The 13,745-nt window shown below is 33.2% G+C and overlaps 1 protein-coding gene across 4 annotated transcripts in view; it reads right to left on the bottom strand.

The window, feature by feature from the left end:
- The window catches only part of LOC106476202 (zinc finger protein castor homolog 1-like), a 140,207-nt gene that overhangs the window by 64,435 nt on the left and 62,027 nt on the right, over positions 1–13,745 (bottom strand). Inside the window, exon 1 of one of the 4 annotated variants that reach the window (XM_022381195.1) lies at positions 5,816–5,948. The exons of the other annotated variants lie outside the window; for them this stretch is intronic. The gene's annotated coding sequence lies outside the window, so the exon portion shown is untranslated. Of the gene's footprint in view, positions 1–5,815; positions 5,949–13,745 lie in introns of those variants that run through there. 4 annotated transcript variants of the gene reach the window in all.

The following is a 13,745-nucleotide window of genomic DNA, read 5'->3' as shown; positions in this document are numbered from 1 at the left end:
GGGTTGTAAGTCCGCAGACATACCGCTGTGCTACTGGGGGCATCCCAAGGAGAAAAAAATTGTTTACTAGCTGATAATACAAGCTTAACCTTATCTTATCTTATGTCCTACGAATGAAAATTGCTTTTAAATGCCTTTGTTTTAACACCAAACATTTTCTATAGCTGCCAAAAATTATAACCCAGATTCAAACAATCAGAGCCTTTGAAAACCTCCCATGTTGTCATGTCAAATACCATTACTATCTTCAACTATTATCTACATTTTCCCTTTGTCTGTTTGCGTTACAAGAAGAATTTCATCCGCCTCTGCCAATCACTCGTCACCCAGCCTTCTTCTCATTAACCTCCCGCCATCTTCTCACTATAGTACTTTTATCCCTTTAAAAAAAGTGGAAAGGGCGTTTTCAGTTTAGAACAAATTTTAGAGCAAATGTTGTTAAGCAGATTTTCTTTTCCCAGTATCCAACATATGAAATGATGATAATATTTGAAATTTGTTATGTTTTGAATACACTCATGATTAGATTACTATCTCTGACTTGTTAAACTAAACATATTTTTCGCAGTTAAATGAAATGCATACCATATAGGTGTTTCTTATGTACTTTCGTGCTTTATTTGGCTTTTCACAAATTACGGTTTCTCTCTGTATATTTGGAGGCGTATATAATTTATCATAATATTATATTTGGTATGAAAACAGAAGGGGAAAATATAGTTTGGTTTAAATAGTTAGCTATTACGCAGAGGTATGCTCACGTTCATGAAAAACGAATTTCCAATTTTAAACAAAAATACAAGAGTAATATTGCACTAATGAAATGGGCGATCAAATGTATAAACTAGAACTTTGTGAAATTATCATAAATCTGAATAATAATAACGGAGATTAATATTCACATGATCCATTAATATAACAAGTTATCATGGGTTAAAATGGTTATTTATCCTCCTAATGCATTTATCGTTACCAAAAATGGGCTGTATGTTTTTCTGCTGTACGAAGTGTCAATCTGAAAGTGTGAAATACAAATACCCTCACAAAGCAACTGACAGTGTCGAATAAATTTCATAGAAAATCAGTGTCAACTAATAACCATGTGGGTTTGTGTGACAACTGCCTATCGTGTGGGTTTCTGTGACAATCGCCAACAAGTAATAACCAACCATGTGGGTTTCAGTGACAATCATCTACAAATAATAATCAACCAAGTGAGTTTCAGTGGCAATCATCTACAAGTAATAGCTAACCATGTGGGTTTCAGTGACTATTGCCTACAGGTAATAACTAATCAAGTGAGTTTCAGTGGCAATCATCTACAAGTAATAGCCAACCATCAGGGTTTCTGTGACAATTGCCTAAAAGTAATAATCAGTCAAGCGGGTTTCAGTGACAATTGCCTACAGGTAATAACCAACCATGTGGATATCTGTGACAATCGCCTACAAGTAATAACCAATCAGTACAAACTGCCTACAGGTAAATAACCGACCATGTTGGTTTCAGTGACAATTGGCAAATTGCGTAACTAATATCCAATCAAAAGATAACGAATGTACTTCGGAATCAATCATATAAATATAACTGCAAAATACAGGCTAACTTGCCAAAGGTGCCAGGGTTTACTATTTTTTAATGTGATATAAGTGAAAAATATACAATACTACGATTCAGTTATGTCGATTCAAGAGAAGTGTGCATAAACTAAACAATTAAAGTGAAAATTGTACTTAATTATAAGAAATAATCTTGTAGTTTTGGTGACAGTTATATACCACTACGACTCAAACATACAGATTTAAGTGACAAGTGTCAAAAAGTAAGAGCCATTAACAGATATTTGAGTGACAAATGTGCATAATTTAGTAGAAATCACTTAAGTTTGTGTGATAACTGCTCACACATGAAAGGCACAATCACATATATGTAATGATTATGAGACAACTATGAGGATCAATCATTTAGATTTCGATGACAATTTTGCATAATTATTAACCATCACATAGATCTAAGTTATAATTATGAAATAACAATGAAGGACGAGTATCTGTTTACACCTACGATCGAGTCACATAGAACTTATACGTAACTGAGAAACCAATATATTTAATTATGTGTTTGTTTGTTTTTATGTGGTTAAACACAAAGCTACAGGATGGGATATCTGTTCTGTGCCTACCACGGGTATTGAAACCCAGTTTCTAGCGTTATAAATGCGCGTATATTTCGCTGTGCCACTGGGAGGTTATATTTAAGTGAACATGTTTATAAGATTAAAGTTAAACACATATCTAAAGCCTTTATTTTCCCGGAAAACCACAAAGAAAGTAACATATTAAATGGTGTCTTGGATTTCAGGGTATTTTGTCTATTCCAAAGTCACATGTAACAAAAGGAACTATCTAACTTCTATCTTGTCTGATTCTTTTAATGTTTTCACTTCAGCAAACTGAACGTTAAAAATAATAATTATTTGAAATATCTGATGTTATCGGTTTCTATTTCACTTAAGACTTTTTGTTTTTTCCTGATGGATCTTAAAATTACCAAAGTCAAAGGTCAATAAAATTAATGCAGAATAGAAATCGTAAGCTAGCCAATGGGCATTTCTGTTCTGGGTATATCATTAAAATAAAAGTCTGCCTTATGTTATCTTTGCAAAAATAGAATTATTTTTATTGAGTTTCTAGAAATATTCTGAATTCAATCGCACTATGTACAGGAACTTATCATCTAAATTATATGAATTATGACTTCTACTAAATGAATTAAACTTTAACTACCCAACGACCTCTCTAACACAAAATCTTATTTGAGTAATATAATTTACACATAAACTCATTTTTTAAAAGTTAGACTTAACGTTCTTAGTGTCCTTTTCTTGTTTAAAATTTCTCTGCAATTTCTAAAAAAGTTTTGAAAAAATGAGAAATAAAGTTATAAATGAGCTGGGTAATATTTTACCAAGGATTGGGATTAAAATCCCATTGAAAATGAATAAAGGTAAGTTAAGTATTTATCATAAAATTTATTAATTTACTTTTTAATGAGATCTTAAATATTACTGAAGTTCATTACAAAATAATATTTAAGAAATAACGATTTTTCATAATTTACTCCTGGAGATGGTAACTAAGAAAAAAACATTAAAATGTAGTTTCCTAATTTAATCTTAAATATAATGTTCAAAGTTTCTGCTTGATTAAGAAAACTTGTAAGTAGCTTTTGGACTGCTTTACTCTTTGAAATACAGCAATAGCACGCCTAGTTTTTCACACATAATCCCGTTTCACTGGGTTGTCGCAACCTGTCATTTTGCATAAAGGCATAAAAAGCAGCCACAAATGCGGATAAAAAGTATACTTGTATTGAGATTTTTAGGAGTAATGAAAAACAGCTTATTTGATAAACAAATAACATTTACTTATTCATAAACAAGTAGAACATTTACGTTTTCATTAACAGAAATTGATTTACTACACATATACACATATGTCACCAAAGTACACCAGTATACATATATATATACCTAACAGATTTTTTCTTAAAATTTTGATTTAAATTTTATTATTATCTTTATTTCTTTATTATACTCCAGCGGGTCAACAGTATGTTTATGGACTTACAACGAACTCTCATTCCCGAGGTTCGATTCCTGCGGTGGACAGAATGCAGATAGCCCACCGTGCAGATTTGCGCTAAAAACCAACAACAATAACATTTCTTGATGAACGTGACTGGCGGATTATTTTGAGAAATCCGTCACAGTTAAAAGTAAACACTGTAAAAAATACACCATGCAATAAGAAAAGCAATGTTCATTGGTGTAAAATTGCATAATGATGGGAAATTTGGACAGTGAAATTCCATTGTTAGATAATACGTATCACTCCTTTCTCTGTCTTATTGGGCTATAGGAACGAAACACGTGATGAAGTCCAGTGTTGTGTTAAAGTCTGTACTCCGCTAATAGTGGGCGAAGATCTTACCGTTCCCAAAATAGAATTCCTAGCCCCTGAATGTTGTTCCAAAGAATTTATGAGTCCATGGTCCATATGCTACCAAGTCTTTAAATTTTCTAAGGTCCTAACAGAGTTATTGTTCAGTTCCTCTGAGCATGTTGCTTTTTTTCTACATGTATTATATTGAGGACGATTATCAACACTTTGTCTAAATCTTCTTTATTTTATTAAATTAGTGAAGGGACTTAAAATTATAGCAAATAAAGAGAAGAGGTACACCCTAAGATATATGAATTCACAAGTGACATGAAAATTACAGGTTTTTGCAACTGAATAACCTTACATCAGTAATTGCGTATGCACATGTAAAGACTGTACCTACAATCTTATTTACATGCTTAACAGCAGGCTGTAGAGATAGTTATATATATATATGTATATCATGACAGACACTGTCCGGAATAATAAATAATACGTTTGTAGAGTTTTATAATTACACTAGTGAATCATAAATTAACCCCTCCTCAAATTTTGTAAGTCTCATAACGTTACCTTCATCATTTCAAGCGGTAGGGATTCATTTGCACTGTCTGACAGGCAGCTGCCATAAAGCCTTTGTGGTTAGTAAGTAGTGCCCTCTGTAGGAAAACTGCTTCATGAACTAAAATATTTATACATTTTAAAATCCGAAATTCTATATATATAGTAGTGTCTGTTTATTGAAATCTATTTTTAGGTAATTTTTTTTCTGTATTATAACCTGCTTGTCTGATTATTTATATTTCAAAACTGTCCATTCATCTGTCCTTTCAGGTGTTTGGGTTTTTATTCGTGTCTATCTGAATTTGAATTATATGTTTTGGTTTGATAGAAGTGAACATTTAAAACTGCTTGCTGGTGAGGAGACTGTGTTTGTGGGGTTAAATCATTACCAACACGACTAACGTGCTTTGAATCCTAATAACAGTAGCTTACTCAATGATTATTACTTTGTATGCAATAAACAACTCATAGTAAACATTAATTTCCACCTACGTCCCTTATGGTTGACGCATCTTCAAAGGGATTTCCATGAGGAGTGAACGAAACTTTTTCTAACTATAGTTATAAAACAGCAAATATAACAGAAAGAGAGATAAAACAACAACAACACAAACTAGGTGCAGACTGAAACATGACAACATTAGGTGTAAACTAGATGTACTGCAATGTGTATGTGATCCAAAGCTATACTAAGGCTATATATTCATTCAATAGGTATCAAGAATAACAGAAATTGTGGGTTATATAAGTAATGTCTTTACTGTGAAGATTGTGTCATCATGATTACACACCAGTCGCAAACGTTAAAATATTTAAACAAGAGTACTTAGTATGATTTCTTTGTAGTCGATATAGAAATGTTATACTTTCATATTTTGAAATATCGATTCTGCATATTCAACCTAATATGCCTAGACAAGCATAGAAACTGCCGCTAAACTACATTAAATATATGCATTAAGACTGCAAACTCTGCTTATAAAAGGTTTAAAAGTGTTATTTTTCTGATACGAAAGTGACCTGAGTTTTCTATACTGTTAAAAGCGTCATTTTCTGACACGAAAATGGACTGAGTCCTCTACACGTTTTAACAGTGTCATTTTATGATGCGAAAATGGCTTGAGTTCTCTATACGTTTTAACAGTGTCATTTTCTGGCACGAAAATGGCCTGAGTTTTCTATACGTTTTCTTTTCTAAATAATTGTTTTCTTAAGAACTGGTATCTGCTTGAAACTGAACAAAACGCATCCATGACAGATTTTAATTAAACTCATACACAATATTTCATAAAACATTTTGTACTCACCATTTGCATGAAACAAAAGCATCCATTGTAAGAAAAACTCCTATAGCCACAAAGTAAGACACTTGACGAATGAATATTATGATTTTTTTTCTGGTCAGTTATTATCATGAAAACACTGAAGCTTTCGTTAGCCCAACCCTCTACTGCAGACCCACTACTTCAGATACCAGCTAAACAAAGCCGCTGGCCGATAAACGACATGAGCGTCAACATGCCTAAATCTCGAGTGGTCGCGTGCTATCTGTTTCCGAACGCGTCTAAAGCGGAGAGTCTGGTTCGGACTGCAGTAACAAATACCTGTCGACGAGTGTATTAAAGAACTGATGTAACAGAAATGGACCGGGACGTTTGAAGGGGCGGGCGCACAGTTTTTCCTTCAGGCGCTTTCAGCGTGAAACTCATAGGAGTGGAGAAGTTTTTGATGTACTCGACATGTGTAATAAATGTATCCTGAGTATTTTTTTTTCCAAGTTTATGTAACTGTCGAAACCACTGACCTATGGAAATACCTATTATATACAGAAGGTCTATGAATTGATAGTGAAAACAGGAAAGAGATGATAGGATCGTGAAATATATGAGCAATACTTTTCATACATGCACAAAATAGGTTTCGATTCGCCACTAACAAAGATCAATAAAGAACAATAAATCTACTGATGTTTTTTATATAATTATAAAGATATCATAGGAAATGTTATTAACACTATTTTTGCCTTTTCTTACCTTATAGTTTTCACATATCATTCAAAATGGCTGTTTTATGACAAAAAAATGCAGAAGAGATCACAGGGCCTAAAAGCAACAAAAAATAAAAATAAAATAAAGATCACTTCTAGAAGTAAAAGGCACTATTGCAGTTTAGTAACAGGCTTGCTAAGAAATAATGTAGAAGTATAAACACAGAAGAAAACCACTTCCACAACAACAACAAAATGTTACACAAAGTAAACCTTTTCTTTTTATTCTTCTATTTCGCAGGTTTTGACATGCTTGACAGACAGACAGACAATTTGTTTGTTTGTTTGTTTGCTAAATTTCCCCGCAGAACTACTCGAGGGTTAGTTCTCCTAATTTTAAAAGTGATATATTAGAGGGAAGGACATAGTCAACATTACCTATCACCAGCTCTCAGGCTATTGTTTTTTCATCAACGAATAGTGTGTTAACCGTCAGATTATAACGCCCTCACGGCCGAAAAGGACAGCATGTTCGGAGACGAGTTTCGATCCAGCGACATACAAATTGCAAACTGAGCGCCCTAATCATCAGGGCATGCCATACCTAGACAGACAGATATATAATTCCGTCAATGATCTCAAGCTGTGAGTATTTTTAAGAATTAAATATGCATTTATGTATATATGTGTGTGTATACACATTATATATATGTATTTATATTTGTGTGTGTGTAAATATATATATGTACGTATGTATATATATATATATATGTATGTTTATATATATACACGTACGTATGTGTTTATATATACATATATGATTCCCAGCATGTGTGATTTGTAGAGGAACTACTGCCCATAATTTTCATTAAACTTTCTTTTAGATCTTCCATTTAATTCGTACGTAATCTGAGAATATGTTTTGATTCCAAATAAGAGTGGGAGTCTAATATAGAGCAGAGTGATTTACGTGATAGTTTACGTGATTAACGAAGACCTGTACATTCACAGATTTGTATGGACTTTGAAATAATCTTTCTTTCAAAAATTACAAATTAGTTTTGTGTGACTATAGCCCTACTTAACTGACACCGAAATCGTCTCACGTTCTACTGAATTTTTCTAGCGCATTTGTTACCAATATGTCTAGCAAACATGATTTAATTACGGGAGATGTAATGGGTAATATTAAACAGACACTAAAAGTCAATAAAAAACTTAGTAGGAATAATTGACATTAATCTGTCCTACGACAGGTTAGCGAATTATTCAAAAATTTCATAGCATGTTCCCGTAAAGAGTGGTGGAACATGCAAACATCAGTTCGTCTACAGTTACTATGGCAACTTTTGAGCATGAAAAAATAATGAAATTGCATGTAACCAGCACATGAAACCACATTTTAAATACCAAATTCGTTATCTTTGTAGATTTTGTTTTCTTCAGAGCATGTCAGTATTAGTGACGCTAATAATAGCTTAGTTGACATACTATAATGTACAATATTCATAGTCAGTTAGGCCTAGTAGTTTTGACTAAGATGCGAAAATGCATATAATTGCTGGTTTTATATCTTTATTGCTTAGGGCCTTTTCGTTTTATGCATATAAAACGACTACTTGTCAAACTAAGACAACCTTATAAAGACAAGATAAGGCGTGGAAAAAAAAAGGAAGAAATAAGAAAAGGAAAGAAGGATCGAATAACAAGGGCACGCTCACGTTATAATATTAACTTCCTGTTTCTAAGGCTGATCCTAAAGTTTTGATGTTATAGATAACACTTTATACAAATCAGAGACTGTTGAATTACGTAAATAGGCACAAAGGACAGAGTAAAAGAGACTGGTAATCATTGTAATTTATCCATCGAATCCTGCCGGTAGAGGGATATGAATCGCAAGAGGACTCCAACAAAGGTTATCAAGGTTCTCACTTCCCTGGTCCATGTAGTCTTTATACCACCCTTTCCTCTCTCATACGTACTTCATTTGTATAGGGTTACATATAGATAAGCAAATATTTCTTTTGACAAATGTGGGTAAGTCGTGTAAAACACTATACAAAAAAACTCCAAAATATCAATAGAATTATGATGAGTGCAAATAAATGTCGCTTACTTAATGTTAAATAGTGTAGAATATAAGGTAGAGCAAAATGTAAAAACAATTAAGAAATGTTGTTTTATTTGGTTTGTTGTTGCACAAAGCAGCACGACGGGCTATCTGTGCTCTGTCTACCGCAAGTATCGATACCCGGTTTTTAGCGTTCTAAGTCTTCAGACGTTCCACGGAGCCACTGGGAAGGCATAATAATTTCATAGTTTTCCATTTAATTTTAAACGGCTCAGTTATTTTTTTACTTAATACTCACATTTTGAGAAATATATTGTTTATCATTTAACTTTGTGTGACATCGCATATATTTCAAGACCCAAGTGTTAAAAAATGAAATCTTATGATTTAATTTTGATTATTTCAGTTATTTTTTGTAGTGCTAAATTCTCAAGAGACACTTATACTAAAGAATCCAATTTTTCTGCTCAACTCTTTAGAAATACGTGTTATTGTTACTTGATTTTAGTTTTTCAGTTTCATTGAATTTTAAATGTCAAAATATAATTCCTCTATATTTTTTGGTACGCTAGGGAGTTTTATCTTAAAATTTAAAAAGTTCGCTTCGTTTGAATCAAAAAGTTTCGTTTTTCCCATCATGTTCATTTTTTAACATCTGAAAAAATATGTTTATATATCGTGAATAATAAAACTATTGTAAATATTTACTGTTCCAGGGACGAAGTTTCCTATCACAGTTAAAGTATAATGAGATATTTCAACTCAGCTATTTTAACTGACAACTTTCTAGTTACAGTACCAAGATCCTAAAAATCTAAGCCTAAATTTGATAAACTATTATAGGTTTCATTATAATTGAAGTATGTGCCAGATCTTCAACTAGAAGAGAAAAACACAAAGAACGAAAAGTAAAATATTATTTCGAGGAAACCCCGCCAGATATTAGATATATAAATTCAATAGTTAAAAAGAAGTTGCTTCTAATTTGAGGAGAAGCGGGAAAACCAGATTCTGAAGATTCAGAGCCCTTTTTGCCGGACTGCGAAAGCCCTATGTGCGTTGTAAGAGTGATGGTTAATTCCCACTATTTGATAAGAGTAGCCCAAGAGTTAGTGATGGGTGCTGCTGACCAGCTGCCTTCCCTGTAATTGATTAGTTCAAAGTGAAAAACGGTTATGCGCAGATATTCGTTTTTGTAACTTTGCGTGAATATTTGAAACAAAACAAATCATAGTCGGCTTCAAAGTAACAACCACCAACTTTTCACGCCCGTGTGCATGTAAATACGATGAATTAATACGGAAGTAAAAGTGAAATAAAAAAAATCAAAGTAAATGTTTAGTCGTTACTCAAATTTGTCACGAAAAACTAAATCACTTCATCTAAAAGGTAAAGAAATAATGGGGTTTGAATAATAATCCTAATTGGCTAAATATTTTCTGTAAAATGATTTAGGACATTATTTTTATTAATAATTTTTTCAAAGTTTAAGTCTCAAGGCTTCTCTGAAGCAATTATGTTTTATTGGATAGTTTCTCAAACAACAGTGTCTCAAGTGACTGTCTCACGTCAAATCGAGAACGATATTTCGCAGGAAATCTCAACTAATTGTATTTCATAGCATCTCAAGTGATGTGTTCCATAGCATCGATAGTGTTACAGGCTGTGCAAAATGTTCGTGACTTAGAGCGTTCAAGTGATGTTTCTTACCACCTCCAGCGACATTGTCTCAGGATGTTTCAAATTATTGTGTATCACAGCGTCTTAAGAGATATTTCATAGCACTTTCAGTGTTAGTCTCTTGGTATATCAAATAATTGCGTCTCACAGTATTTCAAGTGATGTGTTTCGCAAGACCTTCAGCGATAGTGTCTCAGGGAGTTTCGAATAATCGTGTTTATTCTGAAACGGCAGTAATATTATAAATAAAGTGTGTAATTTTCACTAGTTTTAGTGTTTATACTTCATTATTTAAAAAGTAATATATTTGCTAAGTTTAACAAAGTAATTACAAAAACCAAAGGAATTAAAAGGCTGAAATGAAGTACAAAAGAAACTATTTTTCTCTTTAAAAAATCGGCCCGGCATGGCCAGGTGGAAAAGGCGCTCGACTCGCAATCTGAGGGTTGGTGGGTTCGAATCCCTGTCCTACCAAACAGCCGTGGGGGCGTTATAATGTGACGGTCAATCCCACTATTCGGTGGTAAAAGATTAGCCCAAGAGTTGGCGGTGGGTGGTGATGACTAGCTGCCTTCTCTCTAGTCTTACACTGCTAACTTAGAGACGGCTAGCGCAGATGGCCCTCGTGTAGCTTTGCGCGAAATTCAAACAAAACAAACAATCTTTAAAAAATCAAATCATCTGTAGTAGTGGATGTAAGATGTTATCAAAATTCTGGCTCTTACGAACATTGCTTTTTATATAAGAAAACACTAAGATAGCAAAGTATAAGAGAAATAAAGTGGAATTAATGGTTTTATAAGATCAATAAGCGGTGCAGATTCTTTATTTTCATCATCTATCTTCCATTCATATCTTTTATCATTAACTTCATTCTATACTAGTCTTATTATCATATGCATTTTGCATAACTGTTATACAAACAAAATTAGAACATAAGTATTATTTATAAAAGAGAAATAATAGAAATTCTTAAAATGTTCAAATATCCAGTTAATTCTGGACAATTTGTTGCATTCAAAAGACTCATTGCTCAACGGTGTAGCGCATGCAGAAAATTAATCAACGACAATAATTTTTTCTACTCGTAAAATATTTGCAGGTTGGGCCAGTTCACGCCGTTTCTTGTATTCCAGGTCACAAACGCGGAATAAAATACCTCACCCAACATTTCAGGCACCTTATTTTATATATATATATATTTAATGAAATCCAAGTCAACAACCTACATCTTATCTTGATGTATGGATCCCAGAATTCCTTAACCAGAGGGTAGATTGTGTACAAGTACGTTAAACTCAAACCAGAAGTTTTTTGGATATCCCATGCGGCTTCCTATACCGGTTTAAATATATTTTTTTCGTTTAGATATTTATTGCTATTATGCAAATTCATGGCACAAAATGTACGTGAGATCGCCAATTATATGCACAAACCTACGTGGTTAAAAATTTTATGTATGTAATCACACCATATGAAAGATATTACTTGATTGTGAAATATAAAAAAGAAAAGAAAAAAAAACTGAAGTAAGCCTAAGAAGCGAAATATGTAGTGTAAACGTACGAGTTCAAAGAGCCGTGGTTAGCGTTCCAGAATGTGGAGTTGAGGTTCCATGGTTCTTGTCCCATTACCCCCCCTAAAAAAAAAGAGTCAGAACTCCACATTTTGGGACTGTGAGTGACGGTCAAATCCCACTGTTTGGTTTTACAAAAGGAACACAAAAGTTGGTCGTAAATGGTGTTGACTAGATGCCTTCCAAAGTCTATCACTTCAAAATGCTCCAGTTAAAATACTTAACATAAACGTGCGAAATAAGATATGTAGTGTAAAAGTACCATTCCAAAAATGTTATGTAAACTAAGGGGGGAAGAAAAGATTCAAAGTAACGTAAGAGATTAAAATTTTAATACCATTGCAGACGATAAGAATCTTGATAGAATCATATAAAAAGAAAGATTTATCGTAAAAGTAACACTTAAAATATTTAACGTTCTGTACGAAGTAAAGGATTTAAATTTTGACAATTTTAAGAAGAAAATGAATTAACTATTATAAGAGTGAAGCCTTAAGTTTTAATGTCCACGCAAGAGGTAAAATATTGTTACCGTTGCTCCCACGTGGCTAGACAAACTTTGCCAGTTACTAGATTTAATCGGAGCAATTTATAAACCGTATAACTGATGATGATATTTAAAATAAAGTAACCAAAGCCGAAAATCAAAAGTATCTGAAAGCGTTTCGTTTAATAATGGAATTAATATGAACACTCCCAATTACAATATAGCATAGAAATGGCTTGAAATTCAAGGTATTTTGATAACTACACAAGAAATACCATTAAAATTTAGTTAAGAGTAATGGCGTTGTTATGCCATGATATTTCTAATAATTCATCAAATATACCTTTATTCCCATGACTGCAACAGTGGTTAAATGCCAACAGTCCTTAAAATGCCAATGTACTTCAAAGAACATAGCAATTAAATGCAACTGCAGCACAGCAGAACTGGAGATGTGACAATGAATTACGCACCAACTCGTTTGAGCGTGAAAATAACATTTCTGTTAGCTATTAGGAAAATGACTATTTTTTTGTGAGAGAGTAGACATGCTGAGGTATTATGTATTACACGTACGAGTATGAAGCAAGTAACATCTTACATATATTGAACGAAAATTATTATGTGTAAAACAAGCTTCTCGTAAGCAAAGGGCCTTGAAGATAAGCCAGTTCTGTAAATAAAAGTTCCCAACACTTTACAACATGAATACAATATTAATCGTAACGGGTACAAAAATGAAAGAATAATAATAATAAAGATTGTGCATGTTTCTGTAAAATAGAAATAATGTAGATAACGAGGGTAATGCTCCCTCCATAATTTTTTTTTTGTTTGGAGCTTGAAATTTAGCTTTGGTTCTAAAAAAATAATTCAACTAGCTTAAAGAGCCTAACGACGCATTATACACAAACATTTTACTAAAGAAATCCATGTAATTTACATACATTTTCTAGATTTAACAAGTGGTAAGAATTGTTAATTATAAAACAAGAGCTCACACTGTTTTTGATTAAACGCAAAGGTAAAGAATGGTCTATTTGCATTGTATCACCGAGATTATCGAACATCTATTTTTAGCTTTATAAGCCCTATAACTTATTGTTGAACCATAGTGGTCTGTTCAAACCAAAAATTCAGTTTTTCGATTTTGAAACCACATACATGGCAATACAAAATCTCAATTCCTATTTTGTTTTTTCAAGAAACAGAGCCTGGAATAGCCGGGTGGTTAGAGCGCTAGACTCGTCACCTGGGGGTTGCGGGTTCGAATCGCCGTCCCACCAAACATGGCCAATCTTTCAGCCGTGGGAGCGTTGCAAAGTGACGATCAATCCCACTATTCGTTGGTAAAAGAGTAGCTCAACAGTTGGCGGTGGGTGGGTGGTATTGACTAGCTGCCTTCCCTCTAGTTTATCACTGCTAAATTAGAG

Source organism: Limulus polyphemus, unplaced genomic scaffold (assembly GCF_000517525.1).
Source record: "Limulus polyphemus unplaced genomic scaffold, Limulus_polyphemus-2.1.2 Scaffold153, whole genome shotgun sequence".
Lineage (NCBI taxonomy): Eukaryota > Metazoa > Arthropoda > Merostomata > Xiphosura > Limulidae > Limulus > Limulus polyphemus.
This window is presented reverse-complemented; position numbering and strand designations above follow the sequence as displayed.